The following is an 18,234-nucleotide window of genomic DNA, read 5'->3' on the forward strand; positions in this document are numbered from 1 at the left end:
GGCCTGGCAATCAGAAGGGGACACTGAAGGAACCTCCCAATGATAGCCACAATGAAAATGACAATTCTGATCCGAGAACACCCAGCAAAGCTAAGCTAGGAGAGTGATCTTGTGAACAAAATCTGCTTTAATAGCCACGTTAAGTGTTATGCATTGCCGCCTGTTATGAATTGGTTGTAATTTTCTCCTGACAGTGTCTGAATTAAACTAGTTAGTACACAGAATAATAATAATAATAACAATAACAATAATAACAAATGCCACAAAGCGGAATGCAAACCCAGTGTCTGAAGGTTAATGATTGCTCATGAAAGCCACAGAAATAAATTATCTGCCTAGGGACACTGTCACATGATCAGCACAAAAGCTGTAACAGCCAAAAAAATGTTTATGTAGAGGGGGGGGAAAAAAAAAACACTGTCAGCGTCACAGCACCCTTCCCCCCACAGCTAAATTCGAGTCCTGAGCCAGCCAGCTGCTCCTGACTGCTTACATTAAACTAATTTGTGCTGCTACACTGCAGCTGCTTAATTTTTACACTGAACTTTATCACCAATAAGTGTTACAATAACAAGCGGTATGGTGGTATCTGAAGAAATATCCATCAACCCTCAAACAAGGACGGCCTCGCAAGCAAGCGTGGATGGCAGAAACACAAAACTCAAAGAGGAGGGAAAAGAGAAGAAGAAAGAAAGAAAGGAAAGGAGAAAATTACCCCCACACTGCCTCTTTAAAGGAGGGGGAGGGGCGAACTTTTAGTGGGGAAAGGCTTCAAAACGAGGCTTTGTTCGCAAGGCCTTTTTTTTTTTTTTTTTTTTCCTTGCTGAAGGGCTGACTGAAAAGGTTAGCTAGCAGGGGAAGAGTTAAGAAGTAAGCTGGGCCTGCGCTGGGAGGGGGCGATTTGCAAGGTGAGAGCTTTTAGAAGAGAGAAGGCAATTTCCTCATAACAATGCAGTCCACTCTCTGTAGCCCAGTGTCCTCCAAACATCTTGCGACCCCAAACTGCAGCTTGGGCGCTAATTCCCGACTTGCTCCCTTCAGCCAGCCTTCATTGGCGATTACAGTATTAGCCACCCCACCCCACCCCCAGCCTCCATGTTTTCCTGTTATTTTCCTAGTCCAGTGGAAATACACAAACTCTTCTTTGGACACAGAAAATAGACACTGCCCTGGGCTGTTGTAAATTCCGCGCAAACACACAGGCCTTGTTTTTGCTACATTTTGGAATTTGGCTCAGACCATGTGTCAGGCACTTATCTATACCCAGAACTACAATTGATACCTAATACCTTAAAAAATAAATAAATAAAATTGAGTGAGAGATTTTTTTTTTTAAGTATTCGAGATGCCCTGAAACTTTTCCATTATTAATTAATCTGAAAGCCAGTCGAGGTATCTGCTTACACACTCTCCGGTTTACTGCCGAGAACAATTCAGCTGTACCCTGTTCAGTGATACAAACAGGGTTCCTTTGAATGCTGTAAAGAACACCCGTGTCGGCTATTTACAACATTTTTTAGATTCTGTGGTTTTGAGAATTAAGGTTCAAAGTGAGTGTTACTAAGGTTGAGTAATACAGTAGTTTTTTCCTCCACGAAGATACCCTAAATGTTTAAAAGGCGTGTTTACACTTAACTCATTTTCACAGGGAAAGGAGGGAGGGCGAGGGAGGAGAATTCAGACCCACCCTCGTGTTTTTCTCCTCACTGCCTTCAAACCTGGTCCCAGCCCAGGTCCCAGAAGTATTTTCTTTATTTGGACAACTGGTAAATCACCCAAGGGGTGGATGTGAGCGGGCAGGGCCCTGCTTCCAGCTCCACGGTGGGAGGGTGGATCTGTTTTTCAGAGCTATCCCCAGTTCGGTCCCTGGGGGAGTAGAGAGAGCCACAGTCCCTAGACTTCATCGGGAGTTTTCTTCCAGGTGCCAAGTGGGTCACTGTTGAGCAAGGCCAGCTTTTCCCTTTGCATGAAGCCTTCTGAGCTGCTGAAGGCTTTAAGACTGCTGGGAACTCTGACAGGAGGCATCCTCAGGCCTGCTGGCGGGGCAGGGTGTAACCCGGATGCGAGCCACTTCTGAAAAGGCACCTAAGCCTAGGCAGGCAGGAGAGGGAGGGCTCAACGGGAGAGCAGCCAAGGGAAGGATCTCGGAGAGGCACCTTGCTTTTTTTTTTTTTTTTTTTTTTTTTTATTGCGCAGCTCTGCTTGGCCGGCTTTGAGCAGAGTAACAGAACTTCTCAAGGTTTGAAGCCAGACGGCCTGTCAAAACTTAAGTTGTGAAATTAAGACTCGATCTGACAGGGTTTGACAGGCTATGTGAGTTTATCTTCTCAGATCTGGACTAAACTGGTTTGACTGGCCACTTGAAGGCTGGTGACGGAGGAAAGGCACACCATGGCAGAAGGCAGGCGTGAAACGCCAGGGTCAGCGTCTCAGGGAAGTTCTGTGCACACCACTGGGCACACACGCATGTGCCCAGAGAAGTAGTTACCTATACTCTTTCCTCTCAGCATGCTCAAGGTGACAGAGAGGACCACAATCTCACTGGGCAGAGCGGCTTAAACCGGCTACTTCCCGGAAAAGCTCTAGAAACAAATCCTTCTTGACAAACGCTTTTCAAGAGCAAGGTTAACAGAGAGTTGACTGCCAGTCCTGACCTAGGACCACAAGCCAGGAAAGTGGTGGCCACGGTAGGCTTCTTCCATAGTGAGGTGCTCTGTTCTCAGACTCCGGTGTCTTGTCTCTGAACTCGCCTCGAAGGAGCTTCGCTCTTTCGCTACAAGTCACGCATTTCTGGCTGCTGGTTGCTGGAGAGGTGGAAACGGTTAATGAGGTGTGCTGTGAGGTATGGTATAATTTCCAGTTCACAGCTTTAACACTCATAGTCATAAGCCTGATGCATATCATTCTTCACAGGGCTCAAGTGTAGGAAGTGATATATAGGACTAAAGAGCTCAAATGTTGTTTTCCACTTTTGTCTAAATATTTTAGCAGAAGGCAAACGCATATCTACCATCTCAGCGTTTCTCTTAACAAACCAATAGCAGGCGATTTATCTAAAGTTGAGACGCCATTACTATTAATAGCTTTTATATCAATAAGTTATAAAATACTATTCCTACTAAGATCTTAAATGACAGTGTGGATCAAAAGAAATAATAAGGTTAGTTAGATGACACCTACCCAAGCCTAATGACCTGAGAAGGCGAGACCTGACTCCCTCAAATTGCCCTCTGACCTCCATAAACAAACTGTGGTATACCTTCTCCACCATAATAATAATAATAATAATAATAATAATAATAATAATAATTTTAATTAAAAATTGCTAAATAATATATATGAAGTGTTTCTGAAAACTGTGGGGTGAGTGTTAAATATAAATAATAATAATTTTGTTATTACATTAGTCTACAAATTTGAAAACTGATTTATTATTTTCCTTGTAATTTAGAAATATATATATTGAAAATACATAAATATATTCAATATATATATTGAATATATAAAAATATAAGTATATAGAGTATGTATATATTGAATATATATAAATATAAGTATATATATACATATATTCAATGAACTCTTTTAAGTAAAAGTCATGCCATGAGTTCTCACTCAAACAGAAGGCATTATGTTTGTTGAGTATGTACTGAGGGGCTATTCTGATAACATGTGACTTAACAAAATGATACTTCTGTGCTCAAAATATGTGTCCCTGATATTATAAAGCCACCCCCTGCTCTCAAACGCCGAGAGACGTGACAACATAGCAAGAAGCCAGTTTCTCTGTAATCCCTCAGTTGGCATGTGTTTCCAGATACCGAATCCAAGTGCTGAGTGACAGGGATAATCTGGATGGAGCTACCATAGGTAGAGCCAATGTCTCCATTAGACACACCTAGCACTGTGCTTGGAGCCATAGTATCTTTGTGTGTGTGTGTGTGTGTGTGTGTGTGTGTGTGTGTGCCCATAAATACATTTTCACTGCTTTTAAAATCAAAAGAGGAACTTTTGAATTAAAAAATAATATTTAATACTGGTAATATATTCAACACAGTGTCAACACAATCGGAAGATACAACTTTTTTTTTTTTTTTTCCGGAGCTGGGGACCGAACCCAGGGCCTTGCGCTTGCTAGTCAAGCGCTCTACCACTGAGCTAAATCCCCAACCCCATAAGATACAACTTTTTAGAAATTTTTGTTAATGGAGGAAGATGTGTCTGCCTTAGTTTCGCATTGCTGCTGTAACGAGTTAGCACAAATTTGGCTTATTATAGGCTAGTCAGAAGTCCAGGCCTTGTGGGGCCAAGGGAAAGATGCTGACAAGGTTGCATTTTCTTTGTTTCTTTTTATTAAATTTATTTATTCACTTTACATTTCAGTATCAGCCCTCCCTTGTCTCTCAGTAACCCCCACACAAAGACTCTCCCCCATTCCACGCCCTTCTCCTTTGCAAAGGTGATCCCCCTTCTTGGCGTTATTCCCCCACATGGCCACCCCCCCCTCAAAATTCAGGATACTCATGCTATCATTTACAGACCCAAAGAAGCCAAATAACAAGGAGGGCCCAAGGGAGGATGCTTGAATCTTTCTCAGGAGGGGAAACACAAAACAGATATATCAGAGGGAAGGAGGGAACTGGGCTGGAGAGAAGATGGGGAGAAGTGAGGGGTGGGGAGTCAGGATCAGATGTAGAGAAAGCAGGGGACAGAGAAGGAAACAGACATTTTCTTCCATGGGGCAGAAGTGAGGATTTCTCAGCCTACAGAGGTGCAGTTGCACAAGTGGCTTCCCTCAGTGCCCTCTGTCCTCTTCCTAAGCTAGTGTGTCTTTGTTGGAGTCAGAGGGAAGCCCTGCTTGTGTGCCCTGTGGTAGGGCCATAATAACATGCTCACAGTACTGACCCCACAGCTCACGCACTCTGGAGTAAGTGTTTGAACCTCCTGTTCACGGTCACTGACAAACAGAACAGGACCGTTCCTTTCTTAGGTTTCTTACTCCAAAGCTGAGTCTCTTGAGTTCACAGCAGTAGGGTGAACTAGAGGTGACCATTAAGAAACCAGTAGCTACATTTTTACCATTGAAATTAAAACTGCAGGAAGACCGCGGAGAGCCGCTATGTCTGGCCCTGTAACAGGCTGGGGAAAGCTGTTTGTGAGGGAGTCAAGACCGCTGAGCAGGAGGAGCCTGCAGTTTCATTGGTTACTCGGGGAATCTTCCCTAATACAATACCATGTGCTTTATTCAAACCTCCACACTTTTCCATTCCAAACATGGCTACCAGGGCTGGTGAGACAGCTCAGCGGGTAAGTATGTGTAAGCATGGTGACCAGTGTTTAGATCCCTTGAACCTACGTGGAAGCCAAGTGCTACCCACCGTTCATGCTTGTGGCCCCCCAGGGCAGCTTGACAGAAACAAGGAATCTCGGGGGCTCACTAGCCACCCAGAATGGTTGAAACTGCGAGGTCTGGTTTACATTAAAAGACCCTGTCTTTTATGTAGCAGAGGATGGCCTTGCTGGATACCAATGGAAGGAGAAGCCCTTGGTCCTGCCAAGGCCGGACCCACCCCACCCCCCCACCCCCGTGTAGGGGAATGTGGGGGTGGGGGTGGGGTGGGGAGGGGAGGGGAACACCCTTATAGAAGAAGGGGAGGATGATGGGATAGGGGGCTTATGTCCTGGAAACCGGGAAAGGAAATAACATTTGAAATGTAAATTTTAAAAATATCTAATAAAAATGCATAAAATAAAATAAACAAAAATAAAAATAAAAAACGTAAGGTAAAGAGTAATAGAAGACATTTGATACTACTTCTGTCTTACACACACACACAAATACACACACATACACACATACACACACACACACACACACACACACACACACACACACACGTGCACTGGGCAACCTCCAGATATGTCTAAGTTCATGGATAGTTCACATTTTACTCAATATTTGGTATATCAAGATCGATTGAGGTCCACAACTTAAACTATACAATATAGTCTGGGACATTTGTAACTCTAATTTATTACTTAAATTCCACGTTAACCTATTCCTCTGTATTATCATCTATAAAATGGGTATAACAAAAATAAACCAGGTTGGGAAGTTATTTATGGGAATTAGCTGCCAACAAAATTATATGGCATTTTCTATGTATAAAATCCCAAGTAATTTGAGAAATAAAAAAAATAACATATGAGGGTTAGAGAGTCCAGGCTCTTGTAAAGGACCAAGACTCGATTCTCAGCACCCAGACAGCAGTTCATAATCATCTGTAACTTGAGTCTAACGAACACCAACACCCTCTTCTGACCTTTGAAAGCCCCAGGAACATATGGTAAACAGATGAAGATGTACGCAAACACTCATACATGTAAAATAAATAAATCTAAAATTAAAAAAAAAAAAAAACATTTCCCAGTCACGTCCTGGGAATTCCCACGAAACTCTGAAGAAGTACAAATTTTCCAAAGAGAAAGTGAACCAAAGAGAAAGACAGAAACGTTGCTCGATCTGAATTCATCAACTAAATTTTTACCACATTATATCTGATAGCCTCCATCTCTGCCGTTATTGCCTATTATTTTTCTTGCCATCTTGACGCAAATACGGTAGAAAATCATTTTCAAGACAGGCTTACCGAACACAGAATGAGTTATCTGGGTAAAGACTTGATTTTCAAAATATTTGCCAAGAGAAATTCTTAGAAGGTTTTCTCACTGCCGCTTGACCAGTCTGGTTGTGATTGGTTCATTGGGTTTGGGTACTGAGACTGGAACCCAGGGCTTTGCGCAAGCCCCACCCAAATAGTGCTCCTGAGTTTCACCTCCATTCCCAATGGAGACTGGGATTCCTCGCTTCGGGAATGCTGTCCTCCTCAGCGAATTAATGGCATATGTAGCTGTGGAGGTAGAGTAGCTTAATATAGAAGAGAAAGTCAATGATAATGCTGTAAACACATAGGAAGTTTCTAATTTAACACAGTTCAGGTGGGGAGAGGTGAGTTAAAAATGGGGAACAAAGTTAGAGTCGAATCAGGAAGGTCGGGTATTAAATAGGATTTCTGCGGAAAGACTATGTAATGAAACTCGGGGAGGAAACAGCTTAAGAGAAGCTGGAGTAATGACATCCTGAACAGTGTTTGGCCACAAACAGTAGAAATGTCTCCCTTTATAATGTCTTCCACCCCATCGCTACAAACGGGATAGGGGCCAGTGCAAACTCTCAACGACAGAGGACTATATCTGAATCTTAAGAGCAGAGAAGAGAAACCATTGTGTGCAGTCTTACTTTATTCCAAAGTCATCTTTTTGATGTTCCCTAGACTTTTTTTTTTTTTTTCATCTTGCCACTGTCCTTGCTCAACCGTGCTTGGAAGCTACAGTGTATCAGACAGGAGTTCACTCGTCTCTTACACTAGCACAGCATTTCCACATTCGAGCGAGACCTAGTCTACTCTTTTCCTTTCTATCCCACCTTATACACACACACACACTCACACACACACACACACACACACACACACACACACACACACACACATCACTCTCTGACCTCTGTCTACATAGCACCCTCCTTCAATTTTGTTTTATTTTATTATTGTTGTTTTATTATTATTTTGGGCTTGTGTGTTGCTGTTTGTTTGTTTGTTTGTTTGTTTATTTGTTTGTTTGTTTGAAGATAGGATTTCCCCGTGTAGTATTGGCTGTCCCAGAACTTGCTCTATAGACTAGAATGGCCTCAAATTCAGAGATCCTCCACCTTCTGCCTCCCTGGTGTTGGAATTAACGATGAGCAATTATTGAATGTTTCCAGTACCATACAAATCCCCGTGCCCTAGAAAAGTTTCCTACATTTCACATGGTTGATTCTGCAAAATAAAATGCTGGTAGCCACAGAGGAGACAGCAGGAAAATGGCAAAGAGAAGAAAGAACTTTGCCTCGGCTAGTATTTGAGATGAGAATAAATCTAAAGGAATGTTGGTGTCTTTGACACTCAACATGTTATCCAAGAACCCACAATGTAGCTAGGATCTTATCAGAAATGCAGAATCTCCATATCCACATTGTAATGGCGCCACTGCATCAAAATGTACATTTTATCCCAAAATCTCCAATTTGTTGGCATGCACATTAAATATAGGGACACGCTTTACTTTCTCAGTTCCTACCACCAGCAATGGAAGACGGTTGTCACTAAGTGCAGTATGAACTTAAGCAACGATGGGAAGGAACCTCAACTCTGGCCTTGCTTGGATTCTAAGAACTGTTCGGCTGAGTGACCATGGTGACAGTGGTGTCAGCCTGCACACTTTTTCCAGCAGAGTAAAAGGACTATGCATCTAACAGATGCATTTGGAAACAAAGACCTAAGACCACAAAATCATCTACATATTCGGGTATTTCATTTGTGAAGGGTGTTTCATCGTTCACTGTTTACTGTTTCGGCAGGTCCTACTCGTAGAGACAGGTACTGGGGAGGATTCTGTTGCCACTCCATAGGTATTTCCGTCCAAGTCAAAAGGAATTTCTAAAGCTTTTGTGGTGTTTGGCAAAGGTGATGAACATTCTTCTTTTCCTTTTCATGGTAAGTCTGTGGCCAGAGTGGCTGGAAAAGATGGTTCAGCCGTGCAGAGTACGTAATTCTTTTGCAAGGGCCCAAGTTCAGCGTCCAGCATCTGAGTCTGGTGGCTCACAATAGTGTAATTCCCTCTAAAGGGGATCCGACACCTTCTTCTGACTTCCCCAGGCACCTGGGGTTGGGGATTTAGCTCAGTGGTAGAGCGCTTGCCTACCAAGTGCAAAGGCCCTGGGTTCGGTCCCCAGCTCCGAAAAAAAAAAGGAAAAAGCTGGACTGGAAGACATTAAAGACACACACAAACACACATAGATACACACACACACACACACACACACACACACACACACAAACACACATACACATCTTACAGATACCTGTGTTTTCAGTCAGGATAAGATGTCCCTCTCCACTGAAAATGAAGGGTGATATATTTGTAACCCTTGTATTTTGTCTTGTAGGTGGCTTTATCAGAAAGTGCCTCCTAGGACATAGAAGGTATGGAAAGTAACAAGTGAAGTATCTGGGGATTCATGCAAAATCACCATTATAAACAAGAGTGTTGCCCTGTGGGGGAAAAAAAATCAACCTGAAGGAGGTCCACTGCCCGGGAAGAATATAGAAAGAGACTGAAAGGCAAGTGTGGTAAGGCCCACCAAGTGTTCTAGGGATGATATTGTCCACTAAAGACTTCAACATTTCCACTTCCAGTCCTATTGGAAATCCCACTTAGGATCGAGATGGCCGCAGAAGGCAAGAGCTTAGCCGTTACTACTGATGCTACTGTCAAGCCCGTTCCTAGGAGTTTGGACATTTTAAGACACTGTAACCTGAGGCTGAGACATAACTAATTTATCTGAATCCTGCTGTTCAGATCCTACCTTGCAAGATAAACTATGATTTCCCTCTCTTTAAAGCCCTTTTGCAGTAAGAAAGAATTGGGTATAAGGGCTCCCCTTTCTGATTTTCAGTGCCGTAACTTCTCAGTCAGTGAGTTCGCTTTCTTAACTTGTACATCAATCTTAAAAACTAGGCTCATGTGAGTGTCCCCCGAGAAAGGGACACTTCCTCAAGAAGCTGAAAAATCAGCTTCCTAGAGGCTAGTGGACAGGGAGAAACCGTGATAAATTAATCGAGGTCCAAATGACTACTGCATGAAGCTTACAGTAACCGCATTATTATTAAAACGGGATTACAATTAATCCCCAAAGCCAGCAGTTCATGGAACTTTTCGGACTCTTTAGAAACACTACCTCATAATGTGCTGGGTATATCAAAGGAGGAGAACAGCAAAAATCATTAATGGGAAACTTTCAGAAAGCATTCCTGTCTTTCTCCCCTGTGCGTAGCACTGTGGAAAATTCTGGGAAATACTTTGAGAAAATAATCAGGAACCTAAAATGCAATGAGTTAGCTCTGAGGGCGATGGAGCATGCATATGGCCAAGTCTTCCTGGGGGTTCATTAAAGTTTTGTTTGTTTGGTTGGTTGGTTGGTTGGTTTTGTTTTCCCAAACAGAGTTTGTCTGTGTAGATCTGGTTTTACTGGAACTCACTCTGTAGACCAGGAAGGCCTTGAACTCAGGATCTGCCTTCATCTGCCCCCTGAGTGCTTAGGATTAAAGGCACCACTACTGGGCTCATGAAAGTTTTTCAAGCACGTTTTTTAAAACCATTTTCTTTTCTTTTTTTTTTTTTTTTTTTGGTGTGTGTTTAAATTGAAAGTTGAAGGGAAAGAAGAATTTTGATTAGCAAGACAAAATGGCCGAATCCGTAGATCGATTAAAATGATCAATGGTAGTAAAAGAGAAACCTGTGCCCATTCAAAGATGGGGTGAGAAGTACGCCTGTGGCCTTTCCTGCTAAATGGTGACCAGCATTGTGAGTGAGCATCTCATCAGAAGTTCTCGAGTGCTATCTGACTCCAATTCCTATTTCCATATGGCTGGGTCACAAATCATTAAAGAACAGGGGGTGAGCGTGAGGGATCTTAAGAACTCGATTATAAGCTTTGTCATGGGCAAGCACAGGTCCAAGAACTTGAGGATGGAGAAATGTTTCCTGTTCAGTTCATCTCGACGGGCAGAGTAGGACATGGATGTATCTAGTGAGTTCACCACTACTGCCAAAAACTGAGCTAAACTAAGGCAAGAGCTGTACCAGTCAGAGGGACCAGCTGAGGGACATTTTTCTGGACGCAGACAGGATGAGGACTGACAACCAGTTGAGCGGAAGAGGAGAAAGCTTTGACTTCCACTTGAAAATGTAGCTGGAAGGCCCTGCCGTACGCATGTCTCTTAGAGACATTAGACTGAAGGGCTTTGTGTCCCAGTCTAGAGTAGTATCTAACAGAAGAGGTGCATTTGAACCTGAGCTGAAGGGAGATTTATAATAACATCAGATCTGGCCACTACCAAGATGGAGACTAACTGATGCGGTCTACAAAGGAGGCTGAGAGAAGTGAAAACAGAGTTATGGTTGCTGTTCTTCCTCTCCTCCTCTCCTCCCTGATCCCCCATAAGGGTTTCAGAGCTGTGCTATTACCGGTATTAGTAAAGTGCATGTTCCGGGCTTCAGAATTTATTTTTCAACACGCCCAATTATCTTGAGAATCCATCTGCCTAGACCCCATTCTGGTCCTTCCTTGGGCTCGATGATTGCCTATGGATTTGACTATAAATTGCATACTAATGACTTCTGATGGTTGCTGTTACCCAAGCTAAGAATTACGTCCATTCTACAAAATCACTATGCAGGGCCTATGTTTAATGAAAGGAACCAAAGGATATGTAATCCCTTGATAATTTATTTCTGTGGTACTGAACATTGAACCTAAGACATCGTGTATGTAAGTACGTGTTCTACCACTGAGCTAAATCTCCAGCCCTGTCCTGGTAATGCCCATCACTACAGCCCAACAGTGGCAGGCATTCTTGGGGAAGAAGAAAAAGAAACTCTGTCCCGATCTTCCCTCGGCGTTACCAAATGGAAAGGTACTCCTCCTACGTACCTGCCCCAACAAAAGGCCGGTTAAAACCAGCACCTAGTATTAGGTCGTCTGTTGTTGACTTTAAAGTAATGTAACAGAGCTCAGGAAGAGAGGAGAAGGAAGTGGAGAGGATTGTTATATATAAACAAACTAGGCATGAATTGATCATTGTTCACAGCTCTCGGAGTTACCTGTGTATACACTTTAGATTTCTGTAATAAAAAGTTTACTCTTTTAAAATACCAGAAATTATGATCAAGGATCATACCTACATTCCTGTTCTGCATAAATTCCATTTCTAAGGACAGGACATGACACAGAGTAAATAACAATTTTTACCTTTGGATTTGCCAATAGTCTCAAGTTATCGCTCTTCGCTTAAGGCATTTTTATCATTCCAATTAATCCGACATCATTCAACACATTCATTAACATTATACTTACTACATCTTCCAAATCATAATTAATAGAAACAAGACCGAGTATTTTACGGTAGTATAAATCACTGGGAAAGCCTTCTCAATTATATAGTTGATGAAAAGCAATAAATGATAATAATCCTGCAAATTCATCTCACGATACTCGTCTACAGACCTCTTAAAGTTCATTTGTCTCCCGCAAATCCCTGCATAGCACACGGAAAATGCCTCTAGTATTTCAGAAGCCAATACTGAAAAGAGAAAGCCAAGTGACATTTATGCCTAATTTGGCATCTAATTTATTGAGAGGGAGACATTTTTCACAAGATATTTTACAAATACTACAGCCTGAAGTCATCAACTCATTTCACCATTTAAAAACAAATCAGAAAAAAGATATTTTTCAAGGACGTTATTTTTCTTTTTGTACAAATAAAAAAAGTTCCTAAACCTCAAGTGGGCAGAGAAATAAATGCGTTTGGTTTTGATGCCATTTTACTAAAATAATACATAAACAAAGAGTCAATCGCAGGGTTCAGTAGTTAAGATCCTATACTGCTCTTCCAGAAGACCCAGATGCCACAACTCAAATTGGGCAATTTATGACAACCTATAACTCATGTCCATGATGTCCAACATCTCTGGTCTATTTGGGTACCTGCAATCACATGCTTACATGTACATATCAACACAGAGATATATACAAATAATAAAATAATGAAAAAAATCCTAAAGAAAACGTCACCCGGTGACATAAAAGGGATACCTGAATTCAAAAGAGTTGAGAAATAATTGATGTGTTTTAATCCATGCTAATCTTCTTACCCAAATACACCTGAACAAAGGTATATAAACTTATTATAGGTATGCTTAAAGTACTTCAAATGAAATTTATTGCATGAATAAAATATACTATTTCTTCTATTATAACCTTAGTCTTAGTCATCTGCCTATTCATTCTCAAAACTACTATGCATTCTTCTGGCTTATGCTGTACAGCAAAGGGCACACTGTGCAAACTACAATTCCCAGGATCCTTTTCAGATTTAGGTTTGGTCAATGGCAGGTACTAAAGTGGGTAGAGTTATTCCAGGAGGAGACTGTATTTCTCCATTTCTATTTCGGTTAATTTTCCTTCTGAGGCCTGTTTTTGGGCAAGGGCTCCACTCTTTGCATTCCTGGAACCCTCTCATCATGCCTGGAGACTTCAACTAACTCCCACCCTAGCAGAGGCCAAAGGGCTCTCATAACTACATATTCTTTATTCCTCCAGTTTCAAGAATGGTGGAGTCTTCCAGGAGTTGCTAAGATGTGGGTTCTTCCCTTCCCCTCTCTAGCCTTTAACCTTTTCTAATGTCTACACAATTATTTACTTCTGTATGTGCTTACTGAAATCTATTGCATGAAGTCTGCTCTTGTAACTAAACTCTATGTGTTAGAAAGCCCTTTTGTATGTTGTCATAATTTTTCTCTTATAGTATCATTGTTTACTCTTTAGAATTAATTCTTTCTTAATGTGTGCAGGTATTTTCGGCAACTCCATTATTTCACTAAGCACTGACTGGAAGAAAAACATTTCCAGTATTTGGAAGGAATTTTTAATTTCAAACATTGGTCTCAATCCTGTTTTGTTTTGCCTAGATTGTTGGCAATGCCATATTAATCTTAGTTCATGGATACAGTGCTAAAAATTGAATTAAAATGCGAAAGTTTCCTGAAGAAAAACCATTGCAGTGTATAAAACACTAAATACGCTCACTGAAATGAGCACAGGCTATCAACAGATTCACATGTTTGTATTCAGCATGTTAATACATACATTCACTCTCTGAGTAATAGCTGTGCTCCAAAAGTTCAAGGTAAAGCAAATTGACTTTTAAATTTTATTAAATGTTATAGATAGAAGGGATTATAACACAGAAGTCCACCATTCCACTAACTCCGCCTCTGATTTGAGACAGGCAGGCTAATCTTATCCCGAGAGGTGAGTACTGTTAACTCACAGGGTGTATTCCTGACATCTGTCAGTGCATATATATTATACCTTTACCTGGTTCAACTAGTATTTCAGAACATGTGCAGCGGGCAGACTTTCCAGGCATTGGAAACAGAGCAGGTGAGAAAAGAGACCCAATGGTTAGATGACACTTATGTTTTAACAGTAGAGACAAGGATAGAATGCTCAACAGAGAAATACACAGTAAGCTGGCGGAGATAGAAGCTGAGAAGGAAAACGCCACAAAGCTTTCCAGATGCAGAGTTCCTGAAAGTCCCTACCAGCAATGGCTCAGAGCACACAGCTCACAGGTCACGAGGTAGCTTCCTTTAGTCACTAATGTGTCAGTGTTGGGAATCCACCTGCCTTGGTTTCTTGGGTGGGAAATGGTCTAGATAATCCCCTGGGATTCCTTTCTGGTCTGATATTTTGTTGCCAACAACTAAGAAATTAACCATGTCATTAAGACCTCTGTAGTTTTTGTTTGCTTGTTTGTTTGTTTTGTTTTGTTGTTTGTTTTTTTCAAGATGGGGGTTTTGTTGTCTAGCCTTGGCTGTCTAGGATCTCATTCTGTAGACCAGAATGGCCTGGAACTCAAGGACCTCTGTTTTTTAGATGTTTGTTTAAAAGGTAAACTTTGTGAAATTCTGACATTTTTATGATCCAGCTCTTGTATTTTCTTTCCACTCAAGTCGCCTCTTTCCTCTGTCCCCAGCTCGCCAGCCACATAAATGACTGACATGGATTAATACAAACACTCAGCGTCAGAGTAAGTCAATAGTGTGCTTATCCCAGAGAAGTTACGCAAATAGTCTGACAGTTTGACTGCGTCCTTCCCAGATGTGCAGAGCACCTGACACACCCAGAAATTCCTGAAAAAGGAAAAACAAAGATCCAGACACATTACAACCTGGTCCCAAATATGTGTGCAGGGACCCTGAGCCAGGGCAATTGGCTCCAGACTGCCTTTCACCTCACACGGACCCCATCACTAAAGCATGCCCCAAATCAGATTCCATAAAACACTACCTCACAAAGATTGTGAATCTGAGGCATGCAACTACGTCAGCGAGGCGTGCAACTACGTCAGCAGAGAGCAAATGTAGAAATGCACGAGAATTAAAACTGTGAGGCAAGAGGTGGGGCGTGTACCAAGGACCAAAGCCTTGCTGTGGCGAAGATCAATGGGGAGAGTTGCACCATGGGAAAAAAAGCAGGCAGATTAAATGTCCCAAGAACAGCTTCTTCTGAGACATGGTTACCAGGTCTCCTGCAAGCCTTCTTGAAATGAAACATCACTGTTCCCCAAAGCCAGGAACTTTCTGGAATGCAGAGGCAGGAAGACCTCTAAGAGTTTGAGACCAGCCTGGATCACATAATGAGTTCTGGCCAGGATTACAAAGACCACATCAAAAAACAAAACAAAACAATGTAGGAACTTTCTAGCCTGGGACCCTAGAAACTTTTTGGGCCACTCTTATGTGCCCAGAGTTCAGGCTTACTTAAAAAGTGGGCTAAGGAGATGCCCAGCAGGTAAAAGGGTTGCCAAGCAAGCGAGAAAATCTGAGATTGGATTCTCCAGAACCCGTGTAAATAAATGCCCAGTGGGCCAAACAGCTTACCTTTAATTAATTCCAGTCTCAGAAGCCAGAACCCGGGAATCCCAGGAGCAAGCTGGCTAACTGGCTATTTCAGTGAGCTCTGAGTTTGACTGAGAGACCCTGCCTCAAAGTTGAAAGAGCAATCAAGAAAAACGCCTCACATCAACCCCAGGCCACATGTACAAGTAACATGCAAGCACGCATGTGCACAGTACACAAATACACATGGGGGGGGGGTAGCCCTTAATTGAAGCCACCTGACAGAATTAAAACTGCAGTTAAGAAGATTTCCCAACAGCTATAAAACAAGCTGACCCGGTGAGGCTAGTTATCTATCCACAGCACACTCCGAAGGCCTAACAGATGCTGCTCAATCTAAAAAAATATAAATTGTACGGGACATTAAAACTCTGTGAGAGGAAAGGGAATGCGTGCTTCTACTTGGGATACAACTTTAAGGAGTTTACAAGAGGAATTACATCATTATCTTGCACTGTGGACTCTGGACCTACAGGGTGAGGTTCCCTTCCCAACCCTCCAGCTTCAAAGCAGTTCAACTCTGGCTAGAACCCTTCCTTCCTCAGTTGTGTGATGATTAACTGAGTTAATGAGGGTAAATGCTTATGGCCTCACTAATAGTCATAGCTTGTTGTAAAGGAAGGGATGAACTTTACTACAGGCGCAAGTGCTGAGGTTCATGAGAAGACAGCGATTTCAATTATACGTTCACACCTTCACTTGCACTGGAGTCTTACGGCATAATGGCTCCCCAACAAGACTGGAAAGCTCTAGGAAGTCGGGGAGCACCTCTTGTTTTTCATTTCATGATCTCCCTTAAAATGTCACAGCTCCGAGCAGACTCCCAATCACTGTTAAATTAATAAAAAGGGGAATCGAAGTCCACGCCTATACTCTACCATAAACATTCCCTTTGCTGTACATTCAACTCATCCTGTGGTACTATTTTTACTCCGACTTCTCCCACACGGACTCAGTTTGCCTCGATGCTTCCTCTATCTCATCACAGCTTTACTCAGGAATATGCAAAAGGATTCAAACTTTCTGAGACCATATCCCTGCTTGATAAACATTTCTCTCCCTTAGAAGCTGATTCTTTAAATGTATACAATTTTCCACATCTACTCCCTGTTCAAGATTCTTCCAGAAACAGTGGTGGGAAACCCTGAGTCATCCCTAGTTTCTTCTTGGACCCCACCGATGGGCTCTGAATCTGTTGTAACTGACTTACTACAACCTCTGTGCACACTTGGAATTCCTCGGGGCAGCCTTAGATCTCTCATTGCTCTATTCTTTGCCTTGATTCTCTAAGACTCCAACTATCCTTTCTCTGGCCTGGGCCACAGATGTCTTCCGCATCAGTACCATCTGTGATCCTGATGGAAATGATAGTTGAAATTTGTTGCATCTGCTGTAGGACCCGTCTTTGTAGTAGGAGTAATGAAATTTGGGTCTCCAAGCAATCCATCTTTGGGCAGATAACCCTAACTAACCTACAATTACAACCCGAAAGACAGACACACCTGGGAGAGACAAAAGAAAGTGAAGCTAATTCTTTTTTGATGGGGAAAAAGAAAATCACAATTTTGAAGAAAAAAAAAATCAACTCCAAAAACTATAATCTAAGTTGATAGAAAAGAAAATTTGCATTCTGTTGGTTGGCTTGCACCATGGCATGAGAAGAATGTCCGATAAGAGAGAAGTGCAGTGTTTTGTAGAAGGTCTTGGAGGAGGTCTCTGTTGGCCTGTTACTTGACTTGTTTGGGGACATACAAAGGAAAGAAGCACAAAGGTGACTTCAGTTAAAGAAATCTAGACGCATCAACTATGTTCATTTTCCAAAATTACATTAGGATGATAATTCTTTCACTGGTTCAAAATTGAAAATGTTTAATGTAGATAATAAATGTGTACATTTTTAAAGATTTTTGAATCATCTCTTCTGTTTTGCTTAAATGAGTCGTTGAAAGGTTTCAAATGACCCGAACATTAGAAATCATCAGGGATAACCAAAAATGTTTGTGAGATTCTACTGACCTTTTAATCGTGGAAGATAAGAAATCTTTAGCCCTGGAAGAAAACTTAATCCTCTTTTACCTTATTTGGTACCATTTACTTCTCACATAAGAATGCAGCTATCTCTCTGTGGCCACACTGGTCAGTCTGAGCAGTTGGAGGACAGGCCCATCCCCCATAGTCTACTCATGCCCTGGGAGCCACCTACTCTGCTTTCAATACAGGAGACAGCTCACCCTTCGAATCAAAGGGGTTTGGGGGTGTGTGTGTTAGCAGTTGTGATTGTTTGATTCTGAGTTCCAAGGGGTCAAATGCGGAATCTCATGCACCCCAGACATGTACTCCACCACTCAGATATAGCCTCAACTTTTCGAAAGTCAACTAACCAAAGACCCTCCAGAACAGATCTCTCCAGAACATTATTAATGGCAAATGATTTTAACAACAACAAAATTAAAAAAAAAAAAAAACTAAAGAATTGCAAAATAACGATACAAGGGAAAATTATGTGGGTTAAGTAAGCCTTCAAAGATTACTTAATAAGACACTCCCAGGATTGTTTCACATAAAATCCTCAATCTAAAGAAGTACAAACAAAAATAAAAATTA

At 41.8% G+C, this 18,234-nt stretch overlaps 1 long non-coding RNA gene across 1 annotated transcript; it reads left to right on the plus strand.

Annotated features, from left to right (window-relative positions):
* The first annotated feature begins 8,329 nt into the window (after positions 1 to 8,329).
* On the plus strand, positions 8,330 to 17,527 carry LOC108349492 (uncharacterized). The gene is made up of 3 exons (XR_015644693.1): positions 8,330 to 8,597; positions 9,050 to 9,224; positions 14,706 to 17,527. It is a non-coding gene; the product is annotated as an uncharacterized LOC108349492 (long non-coding RNA).
* The last annotated feature ends 707 nt before the right edge of the window (positions 17,528 to 18,234 follow it).

The sequence above is a fragment of the Rattus norvegicus genome, chromosome 1, assembly GCF_021556685.1.
Source record: "Rattus norvegicus strain SHRSP/BbbUtx chromosome 1, alternate assembly SHRSP_T2T, whole genome shotgun sequence".
NCBI lineage: Eukaryota > Metazoa > Chordata > Mammalia > Rodentia > Muridae > Rattus > Rattus norvegicus.